Source organism: Triticum urartu, chromosome 2A (genome assembly GCF_056163025.1).
Source record: "Triticum urartu cultivar PI428250 chromosome 2A, HENAU_Tu73, whole genome shotgun sequence".
Classification (NCBI taxonomy): domain Eukaryota; kingdom Viridiplantae; phylum Streptophyta; class Magnoliopsida; order Poales; family Poaceae; genus Triticum; species Triticum urartu.
In genome coordinates, this window is record NC_141874.1 from 77,931,749 (window position 1) to 77,942,736 (window position 10,988).

At 47.0% G+C, this 10,988-nt stretch overlaps 1 pseudogene; it reads left to right on the forward strand.

Annotated features, from left to right (window-relative positions):
* The first annotated feature begins 4,839 nt into the window (after positions 1-4,839).
* On the forward strand, positions 4,840-6,499 carry LOC125541030 (cytochrome P450 89A2 pseudogene; annotated as a pseudogene).
* Positions 6,500-10,988: the final 4,489 nt, after the last annotated feature.

The window sequence follows — 10,988 nt, forward strand, 5'->3', positions numbered from 1 at the left end:
TTGCGGGATAACCCTATAGTTTCCTTTTCTCTTTTTTGCCGGATAATCCTATAATTTCCTTCTCTCTCTCTTTTGGGGGGTAATCCTATAGTTTCCTATAATTTGATGCTTAACACAGTATGCTTGTGTTCCTTCGATTTCAGGTGAGATTAACTAAGGAAGCTATCTGTATTTGGGGCAAAATGTTGTGACATAAACCAGCTCCATCAACACTCGGTTTAATTCCCTGGTACATTAATCTCTCTTGCTTGGGAGGGGCGTTTTGCCTCCCGGGAGCATTTGCTTCTAGATGAACAGTGCCGAAAAAAAGTGGTAATATGTTTTTAAAAAATTCTAGATTTTTTGTGGATGTTCGCGTTAGTGTCGAAAACATGCTTGACAATTTTCATGCGAAACGGAGCAGTAGTGTTTCTTCGGTGATTAAAAACAAATTTGAGATGACATTTTGAGGTAACATTTGGTGTTCAAATTTGTTTTTTTGCACAGGCCAAAATGTTTAACCTTTTGCCTAAAGATTTGCATGTAGCATTTGGATGTGACTATAAATACATAAAAATATCTGTTGTGATTTTTTTGGCATTCGAAAATTGTTTTTCGCGCAGGAACACGTGATCCCGGGAGCCAAATTGGATTTCCGCTCTTGCTCTTATTTTCATGATAGTTGAATGATATATATATATATATATATATATATATATATATATATATATATATATATATAGTGTTACTATTCATCATCCAGGGTGCAGAATAAGTTATTCTTCACCCGAGGTAATCTTACGATCATTTCATAATTAAATTACGTTTAGAATTCAAATAGTTACATTCCTATTGATTCACTACGTAAAATTTGACATAAACAAATAAAAATATAGGTCATAAGACAAGAAAATTTGTAGTTTATGTGTATTTTAGACTATGTTTTTACGTTTGTAATTTTACATAACATAAAATATTTTTTACGGCGGTTATATATTTTCTTACGGTCTCTTTTTACGTCGGAAATAAGACAAAACTTACGGAACATAAAATTACGGTGCATTGATGGTAAAATAGAGGGGGGTGAAGAATAACTATTCCTCAACCAGGGTGATGAATAGCGCGACCCTATATGTGTGTGTGTGTGTGTGTGTGTGTGTGTGTGTGTGTGTGTGTGTGTGTGTGTGTGTGTGTGTGTGTGTGTGTAACTAACTCAAAATGGCCTAAAACTAATGTTTTTTGTTCTACCGCGACAACCCGTTTTTGCTGGCATGACATCTTCCACAGGAATCGAATTCCGTTGCCATGGTAGCATTTTTCTGTCATGGCATCCTATTTTCTCTCTGTTGCAGCCCACGAGCAATCTCCTTGTTATTTCAAAAATAACTTTGATCATTAGTTTCACCACATAACGTAGGTTACATGTCATAAAAGTTATACCATTGAATTAGTGTTGAAATGTACGGTACATTCTTTGTGACAAAATGTTTACATATTGTTGTGATGAAATTTATGATCAAAGTTTAAACATGCAAAACAAGAGCATTAGAGCAACCCTAGCAAAGTTGTCATATCAGACAATCGGCATAATAATCATTGTTATGGCGATTTTGGGCCAAAATAACACTGTAGCAGAGTCGCCATATGCCCCCCGATCGGCATAATTTATAGAGAATGCGTTGTATCCTGCCTGCGAGCCTCCATATTTGGAGGTTGTGAGCATTGGTTTGGAGCACTCGGCATCCGTCAACCGCTCACGTGGGAAGGAAGTTTCACCCTAGAATGTTCCTCCCATTTTTCACCAGAGCGTGCCCGTTTGCGGGTACATAAACCCCCATCCACCCCCTTCGCTAGCGCCACCACATTCACCGTCTACCCCCATCCCCGTCGTCGGCACACTAACCCCATCGACCCGCTTTGTCGTCTTCCACCCCACGCCATCTCTTCCCCCATTACCATATCGATTCCATTGCGCCCTCCCCACAGACCTTTCCCCGACGAGACCGAATGGGGGTGCACTGAGAGATAGTTTCGACAGAGGGCGTGGGACCTCTTCGAGTGCGTCGAGGATGACGCACGTCGTAAGGCTGGATCAACTGTCGGTCGCGCCCGCCTCTCCTCCTCCCTTTAGTACTTCGACCATATCAATGGCCGTCTGCCCATAAATGGAGGCCACACTCAGATTGGCCTTAAAAAATGATGGTGTGTCCCGCATCCAGGACGCACGGGCATTCGTTGATCGATGGAAGTCGTGGGATCCAAAATATTCATTGCATAATTAACATATGAGCATCACGACCGAAAATCCATAAACTGTTATTCAGTTGCATCTATAGCTAATAGTCCATCCAAGGCAAAGCACATTTGGCTCTCGGGTGTAGGTGCACCCTGTATGGGAAAAATAAAAAAATAAAAGTCAAAAAGTTACTCCCTCCATTATTATTTACTCCGCATATTGGATTTGACCTAAGTCAAACTTTATAAAGTTTAACCAAGTTTATCGAAAGCAATCTAAACTTCCACAATAACAAATATATATGGTATGAAAATATATTGAATGACGATTCTAATGGTATTGATTTGGTATTGTGGATGTTAATAATTTTTTGTATAAACTTGATCAAAGTTTAGAAAGTTCAACTTGAAACAAAGATAATATGTGAAGTAAATAAAAACGGAGGGAATATGAAACTTTGGGGAACAAACTTGACCTTCTGTTGTGTTCATATGAATGGTTTCACCAATGAATGACTTTCATTGTATTTTGGGTGGGAAAAAACAAAATCAACACTGCATAAGTTAGTAGTCACCCTTTTTGTCTTTGAAATTTTGATTTTTTTTAGGGAAATTTTTTGATTTTTCCCTGAAGTTGATGAGATTTTTTTTCTTTGCGGAGCTTTTTATATGAGAGGTCAAGTTTCTTTCCCAAAAAGTTGCGAATTTTTTGACTTTCCCGAATTAATATTTTTTGACTTTTCTGAATTGGTTGCACGTCTCTCTCTTCCCTCACGCCCTGTAGACTGTGTCTCTGGTAAAAAGTTTTGTCACATGCATGCTCAGTCTGTCTCACCGTCTCACGCGCATTGTCCCTAAAATGTTTTGTCACATGCATGCTCAGTCTCTCTTGAAAGCTCTCTCACATGTTGCACATGCTCGCATGATGTTTTCTTGCTTACATCAGCCACCATGATGTCATATATCTATCAACCCACATATTTTTAAGATATCTTCACTGGTTTGCTGGGTGTTCATATGGGATGCAAATCCAAGCGCTGTATTTTGAAGGACTTATATCAACCCACATATTCGTTTTCACTTGTTAACTTTTAGTTTAAATCTCAATCATTACACTTAATCAAGGGATTAGATAATTTTACCTATGTCTATCAGGGTGGTGGCTTGTTTTCTCTTATTTCATATTTTGGGCGGATGGAGTAGACAGATCCGTTCCATAATGTAGTATGTATAAAGTTTTTGAAAAGCATACTTTATAAACTTTGACCAAGTTTACAGAGAAAACTATTTATTTATATATATATATAATATTAATTATATAAAATACGAAACTACATCTTATAATCACTCTAATGATATATGTTTGGCATTTTAGATGTAAATATTTTTCTTCATAAACTTGGTCAAAATTTGTGATGTTTGACTTTTTAAAAATACACATGCACTGCATTATGAAACAGAGGAAGTACAGGGAGTACATAATAGGCTGATAATATTAAAATTCACAATGTATAAAGTTAGTACAAAGTTGAGTCACTTATTTTAAGACAAATGCAGTACTATATTTGAATATCAGGTAATTTACACTCGGCATTAGGCTATATAATGAATTTTCCTGTAGTGTACCATTCCCTTATAACGACCCATCTACCAAATATGAGTTTAAGAAGTATCCATAAACTCAGGGTACGGTGGAGTGTAGTACTTCAACGTCGACCCTGAAACCACTCGTATCTTTTTGGATGCAGTTGTTTCAACCCGGCAAGCTATCCAACACCGAAATTCATCAGTACACGTCGCAGTTCGGACCCTAAAGGCTTTGTGGAAGTTTGGACATGAGTCACATAGGACTCCGACACCCCGGCCCATTCAAAACTGAGGCGGATCCCGCGCCTTTGTAGTTGGTTGCACTGTTTTCGCGGCAAAATCCCTCTATCTCTTTTTCCATCCAACCACTCTTCACCTAATTCCCGTTCTTTTTTGCCCACTCTCTTCTTCCCTCCCGCCTCTAACGCATGGACTCGGAGGAGAACCTGTGTAAAAGATGTTGGTGGTGGAGGATCCTAGCATCACGCTCCTCCGGAGATGAGAAATCCGGCGGCCGAGAAGAAGCTCATGCTCAAAGAGAAGAAGGTCATGCTCAAAGAGAAGAAGCCATGCTCGACGAGAAGAAGGTGGAGATCGCAGCCGCTTCGGAGGACGCGAAGATGCTACCTTGAAGATGGGGATTTAGATAAGGACACAAGGATGATCGTGTAAGCCATCCATTTCAAGATGCTACAGCGGCAGAAGGATGAGTTGGAGAGGGCGGATGCGACAGAGAAGGACGCGACATCGTCCGAGAAGGCGGCAGCGACAGATTGAGCATGGAGGCTCGAATTGCCAGTACAGCATGGTAGAGAATCTATTTTTTGTTGCATGAACCACCGGACTAGTATTTTTTCTATGATCGGGCATGTAAAAAACTAAACATATTTGCCTATTTTTATTGTGCTTGGGCGATGATGTGATCTTTTCGGGCGGATTTGAATTTCAAATTTATTTTGCTAGCGGGCAGTATGCAGATAGTTTTAAATGACTGGCTCCCGCATCCGTGTCGACGGCTGATCTCCCGATCCACAGCATGCTCGGTTTGTGGGCAACGTTGGAGATACACTGCAACATACAGACCACACCAAAGCCCAGTGTCAGATCCAGAGCTTCAATAATGGAGCTCACGAGCTGGCCATGGCAATCCCTGCTCCTGTTCAGCACCCTCTCTCTCTCGTCTTGATGCTGCATAGCCGTCGAAAAGTCAAGGAGCTCCCTCCAGGGCCGCCGGCCCTGCTGTTCCTGGTCAAGTTCTTGGCGCTCCGGCGGTCCATCTTTGACCTTCCCCAGCTCATACGCGAGCTGCACGCGCGCCATGGCCCAGTAATCTCCGTGCGCGTATTCCGCCCGCTCGTCTTCATCTCCGACTGCCACCTCGCTCACCGTGTCCTCGTCCAGAGCGGCGCGACCTTCGCCCACCGCCCGGACATCTTCGAGCCGGGACTTCTGTTCACTTCCGGCGCCCGCAACATCAATGCAGCGCCGTACGGTCCCTACTGGCGCCTCGTCCGCCGCAACCTCGCCACCGTGATGTTGCACCCGGCCCGTGTCAGCCTCTTCGCGCCGGCGAGGCGGCGGACGCGCGACGGGCTCGTCGGCGACCTCCTCGCAGTCGCAGGCTCGCGGCCCGTCACGGTGAGGCCATTGCTCCGTCGAGCCATGTTCGAGCTTATCGCGTACATGAGCTTCGGCGTCAGGCTTGGCCCGGAGGTGCTGGACGAGATACAGGAGCTGCAGCTGTGGATTGTGCGTAGCATTCTCAGCTACCCCATCTTCTACCTCTGCCCATCCCTCACCAAGAGGCTCTTCCGCAAGCGGTGGGCTGCGCACCTGGCCGTGCGCCGGAGGCTGTGCGAGATCTTTGTCCCGCTGATCCACGCCAGGCGGGCGCGGGACGAGGAGACGCCGGCGCCTTGCTACGCCGACTCCCTCCTCGCGCTGCGAGTGGCCGAGGAGGGCGACCGCCCGCTGACGGACGACGAGGTGGTCAGCCTGTGCTCCGAGTTCTTGAGCGCCGGGAATGACGGCACGGCGACCGTGCTGGAGTGGATCATGGCGGAGCTTGTAAACCACCCCGAAATGCAGGCCAGGGTCTACGAGGAGGTCAGGAGCAAGCCGGAGCTAAGCGAGGGCGACCTGCAGGCACTGCCGTATCTGAACGCCGTGGTGCTGGAGGCGCTCCGGCTGCATCCGCCGGTGCACTTCCTCATCCCGCACGGCGTGCAGAGCGACGGCGCGGAGATCGGCGGCTACAGGGTGCCCAGGGGCGCGGAGGTGAACGTCCTGATCGCGGAGGTGGGGCGCGACGAGACGGTGTGGACAGCAGCGCGGGAGTTCCGCCCGGAGCGGTTCTTGGACGGCGGCGAGGGGTGCGACGTGGACATCACCGGGAGGAAGGAGATCAAGATGATGCCGTTCGGCGCCGGCCGCAGGATTTGCCCCGGGTACACGCTCGGCATGCTTCACGTGGCGTACTTGGTGGCGGGCCTCGTGAGGGAGCTGGAGTGGCTGCCGCCGGCGGACGGGGAGCAGGTGGACATGGCCGAGGTACTGGAGTTCACCACGGTCATGAAGCAGCCCCTCCGTGCCCGCACCATCCCAAGGTGTTGAAGACTAGTCCGCTGCCCTATCTGCTGCACTACATTTACATTTACAATCAGCAGCGTCACTTGACGAGCTTACTGGAGAAAATGGAAGATCTAATGTAATTTTTATTATGTAAGATATTTTGTATTTCCGATGAATTTTTATAATAGATTTAATTCTCTTCGTAAAACAAAATGTACGTTCTATGTACGTACTACAATCAGCAGTAGCTTGAAATCTTTGCAGAGCATGTAGGCTGGTTGACCAGGTCTTTCAAAAATGGATTCTACGTACATGATGTTTGGTGTTACAAAAGCAAGCAGGGATATTTCTTCTTGGAAAGACACGCGAGTCTTTTCGAGGAAAGACATATTGAAGTAGAATTAAAAGAAGCACAACCCATAAATTAACATGTCACAAATATAGTTTGTAACTTTTAAAAAAATGCGAATATTGAAATTGCCTTAGCTGCATTACAAATCTAATATACTAAAATTTAACATTTCATTTGTATGCACTTCTACAACAATTGAACTTTGCAACTCTATGAATTTTAAGATGGTCCCTTTTAGAGGATCTCCAACAGCTTCCGAAAAACCTTCCCATGTGAGTGTTTATTAGAGCTCTTCCAAAAATGTATTGGGTTTCATATGTGTAACAAATTCCAATACAACTTCTTCTATACTTAGTCTTATTGAATTGATGCTCCAGCCAACTCATCCTAGTACAGTTCACTGGACTGCAGTTAAAAGAATCTTGAGGTATTTAAAGTTTACAATGGGACTTGGAATTAAAATTATCAAGTCGCCATCTATGCTAGTAAGTGCATATTCCGATGTAGACTGGGCAGGGTGTGTTGATGATAGAAGGTCTACAGGTGGATTTGCTGTGTTCTTGGGATCGAATCTTGTGTCATGGAATGCAAGGAAACAGGCTACAGTTTCACGATCCAGTACGGAAGCAGAGTATAAGGCTCTTGCTAATGCTACAACTAAGATCATGTGGATTCAGACTTTGCTTTATGAACTGGGAATAAAAACTCCACAAGCCGTAAGGTTATGGTGTGATAATATTGGTGCAACCTATCATTCAGCAAATCATGTATTCCATGCACGTACAAAGCATATAGAAGTTGACTTTCATTTTGTCAGGGAAAGAGTAGCTCGAAAGCTACTAGACATCAGATTCATTCCTACAGGGGATCAGCTAGCGGATGGATTTACTAAACCTCTCACAATGAGACGACTGGATGAATTCAAATACAATCTGAACCTAGACAAAGCTCCTTAAGTTTAGTTTGAGGGAGGATATTAGACGGATAGGTAGCTTGGGTTTAAACATGTAATCTCTTTCTATCTCTTTCTCTGTTCTCCCTCTTGTATCGGTCTCCTCGAACCAGGACACATCCTAGCGATCGTTCGTAACTTGTACGCCACGGCCAGCTATCGTCTCAATCAATATAACCCCGCGGTCTGCTACGGCAGGTAGATACGCTTCCATATTTTACAGGCCTGACATATATGCCCCCACTGGCCAGTCTCTAATCCCTCTCACTTTCTCTCTTACATGATAGAAGGCACTGATGGCGGCGATGAGGCAGGCTGACGGCGTTAAGGTGGAGACAGGCAATGACGAGGTGGTGAGTGTCGGTCCGTGGTGAGGTGAGGCATGCATGGGTGGGGAACGACGATGATGCAGCCGCCGTCACGACGGGTACGCCGAGGCTGCCTGCGACATGGCATGGACGGCGGCGAGGCGGGACGTCCACTGATAATGGCTGGCACGCGCAAAGGCGTGAAGGTTTAGGCGGTTGCCTCCCGCCGTCAATTGGATTATAGAGGAAGATGGGTTTTTTGTGATCATCAATTTTTTGGGGGTAAATAGAAATTAATACAGTAACCCCTTATAGGATTTATATATTAGCGGTGTGCCAGTAAATTCTCATAAAAGGTGTGCTAACTTACATATCACGGGTCTGGTAACTTGGGTACCTTCGGGCATGATAACTTTTAAACCAAAAAACGTCGTCGGGAGATACCAACACGACATCTAGTTTCGAAGATCTCGTCCTGGCAGATTTGATGATGAAATTGGATTTTGAATCGGACCGATGGTTTAAGCTATACAACATTTTTGGATTTTCGAAATGAGGATAATATAGGATGACGTTAGTTTCTTTTTTACTCTAGTGCATGCATGCATGTGCACATGGGAGAAGGTTGGGAACTTTTTTTATTGTCTGCTAGATTCTGTTTGAATAACATGGTAACTTACGTGTCATAAACATAAGGAAAACGTTTACTACCGGCGCACCGGCCGAAGCTTTCGGCCGGTCACGTCCAGGCGCGCGAAGCTACAACGACTGAAGCTGGGGATGGGCGGGTCCACCACGTTATCTTTTTCCCCACCTTCCATCTCCCGCATCCTTCTCCTTCCCTTTTACCTGGTCTTTTTTCTCTCCCCTCATCCTAGCTTCCATGGAAGTCCTGCTCGGCGATCTCCTCCGATGAGCCCTCCCCCCCCCCCCTCTCTTCTTCTCCGGCGAGTATCCCCGAAGCCAACCCCTGAGCCAGTGTCCTCCCCTCTATTCCCTCTCTCACCTCCATCTACTACTGCTCCGTGACGGCTGGAGTTGCAACGGACGTGGCCGGCGAAGTTGCGTCCATGGGCGGAGCTGCACCTGAAGAAGGTGCTACAACCAGCATCCGCCAGAGCTGGTGAAGGCGACCACAGGTGTTGCAACTAGCGATAAAAAAATCTTCAACCAGAAGGACGATGAAAGCTGGGTCGGTCCCATAGAAGCTGCAACCGGCGTCTAAGAAAGCTACATCCGTTGATGGAAAAAGCTTCAACTGACAACAGAAAAGGCTTCAACCGGTGGCGACATAAGCTACAAACGATGTGAAAAGCTACAACCGGCTACGGCGAAGCTGCAACCCATCGCCAGTTTTGCTACAACCAGCCTTTTGTGTTTTGCTAGAAACCAGCGCCCACTCCCCGACCATGGCCGACGACCCCCAAGTGTGCTACAACCAGTGACCAAAAGTGCTACAACCGATAAGAAAATTTGCTACGACGGGGCGAAGCTGAGGTGTTGCAACCGGTGACAGGCCAGAGCTATGAACTGCGACCACCGGTCCGGCGAGCAGCGACCGTGGCGACGATGAGACGATGGTTTTTTCTTCGAGCACATCTTGATTTTGCTACTACCAGGTAACGTTTTTGCTACATGCTTTGTACACAGAAAACTACAACCATCGACAAAAAATGCTACACCCTTCCATGAAAAAAGCTTCAACCGAAACCATGGAGAAAGCTTTTCAACCAGGCGCTGAAATGAAAATAGTTTCAATCGTTTATAGAAAAGCTTCTACCGTAGAGGGAAAAAGTTTCAACCATTGAGAGAGAAAGCTATAACCAGACTCTGCACAATCAGAAAAGTTGCAACCGTTGACAGAGAAAGCTTCAATCATATGTGCGAAAAGCTTTAACCTGGTGACCGGGGGTGGGCAAGACGAAGATGCTACATGTTGGTTTTTGCTGGAACCATACTTTTTTTGCTACAACCGGTGGACATTTTTTCTTCTACAGACAATCCGAGGAGAGATGCATCCTTTTGTGAGCTCGCCGTCTAGGCGTTGTGTCCGGCGAACCGTCGTCACTGGAGCGTGGCCGTCATGCACTTGAGTTGCGAGCGGTGTCACTGGAGCTGCAAGCCTGCAACCATGGGCGCATGCTGCTGCATCCACAAAGGGGAGAAACACATGAGGTGACACAGGTGAGGGCGGCAACCGGCGGCGAGGGCAGCAGCCGGTGGTGAGGAAGATGAGGAGACGCGGGAGGTGGTCGGCGCGAGCGGGGGCGGTCAGCGCGTGCGAGGCGGTCCTCTCCCTTTTCCAGCACGGGAGGTTGACGATGGGAGAAAGGCGAGGTCAGATTTGACGGTTATGCGCGTTTAGATCGTACCGCTCTGGGCCGACCACCGAGTAATTGGGCCGGCGCGGGCGCCCAGCGTTGCCCTAAACATAATAAGTTACGTAGCCCAGGAGTGATAGATTCTGTTCAAAATTTCCGTCTGAGAGATAAAACATTTTGAATATTTAGACTAGAAAGAATCTTTTTGCCGACATTGCATGCATGCCCAGATTCAATGTGCTCGCTCGATGGGAAGGGACGCGCGGGTTAGAGCATCTTCAGCCGTGCCCCCAACAGGCCCTCCCCAGGCGTTTTTGCCGCGCCGGCGCCGAAAAAACGGCCCAGTCGCGCCCCCAGGACGCCAAAAACGTCGGCTCGGGCCTTTTTTCCGTCCGGTGGTCACAGGACGAACCCGGCGCACTGGGGGGCAGTTGGGGGCTCCGACGCAAGGGAAAAGCGCAGCTGGCCCACGCCGTCAGGGGAAAAGTCAAGGTTTTCTTCCCCGACTCGCCTCCCACCCCCCACGCCCTCGGCCGCCAGTAGCTTTATCCCGGTGCCGCCCGCCACCTTTCACCACTAGATAGCCATTCCACGCCGGAAAAATAGCAGAGCTTCGCCGCGGCAGCCCCTCCAGCACCAGTTGGACGTTTCCGGCCGCGGATGGGCAGTTTAGCGGCGGGGAC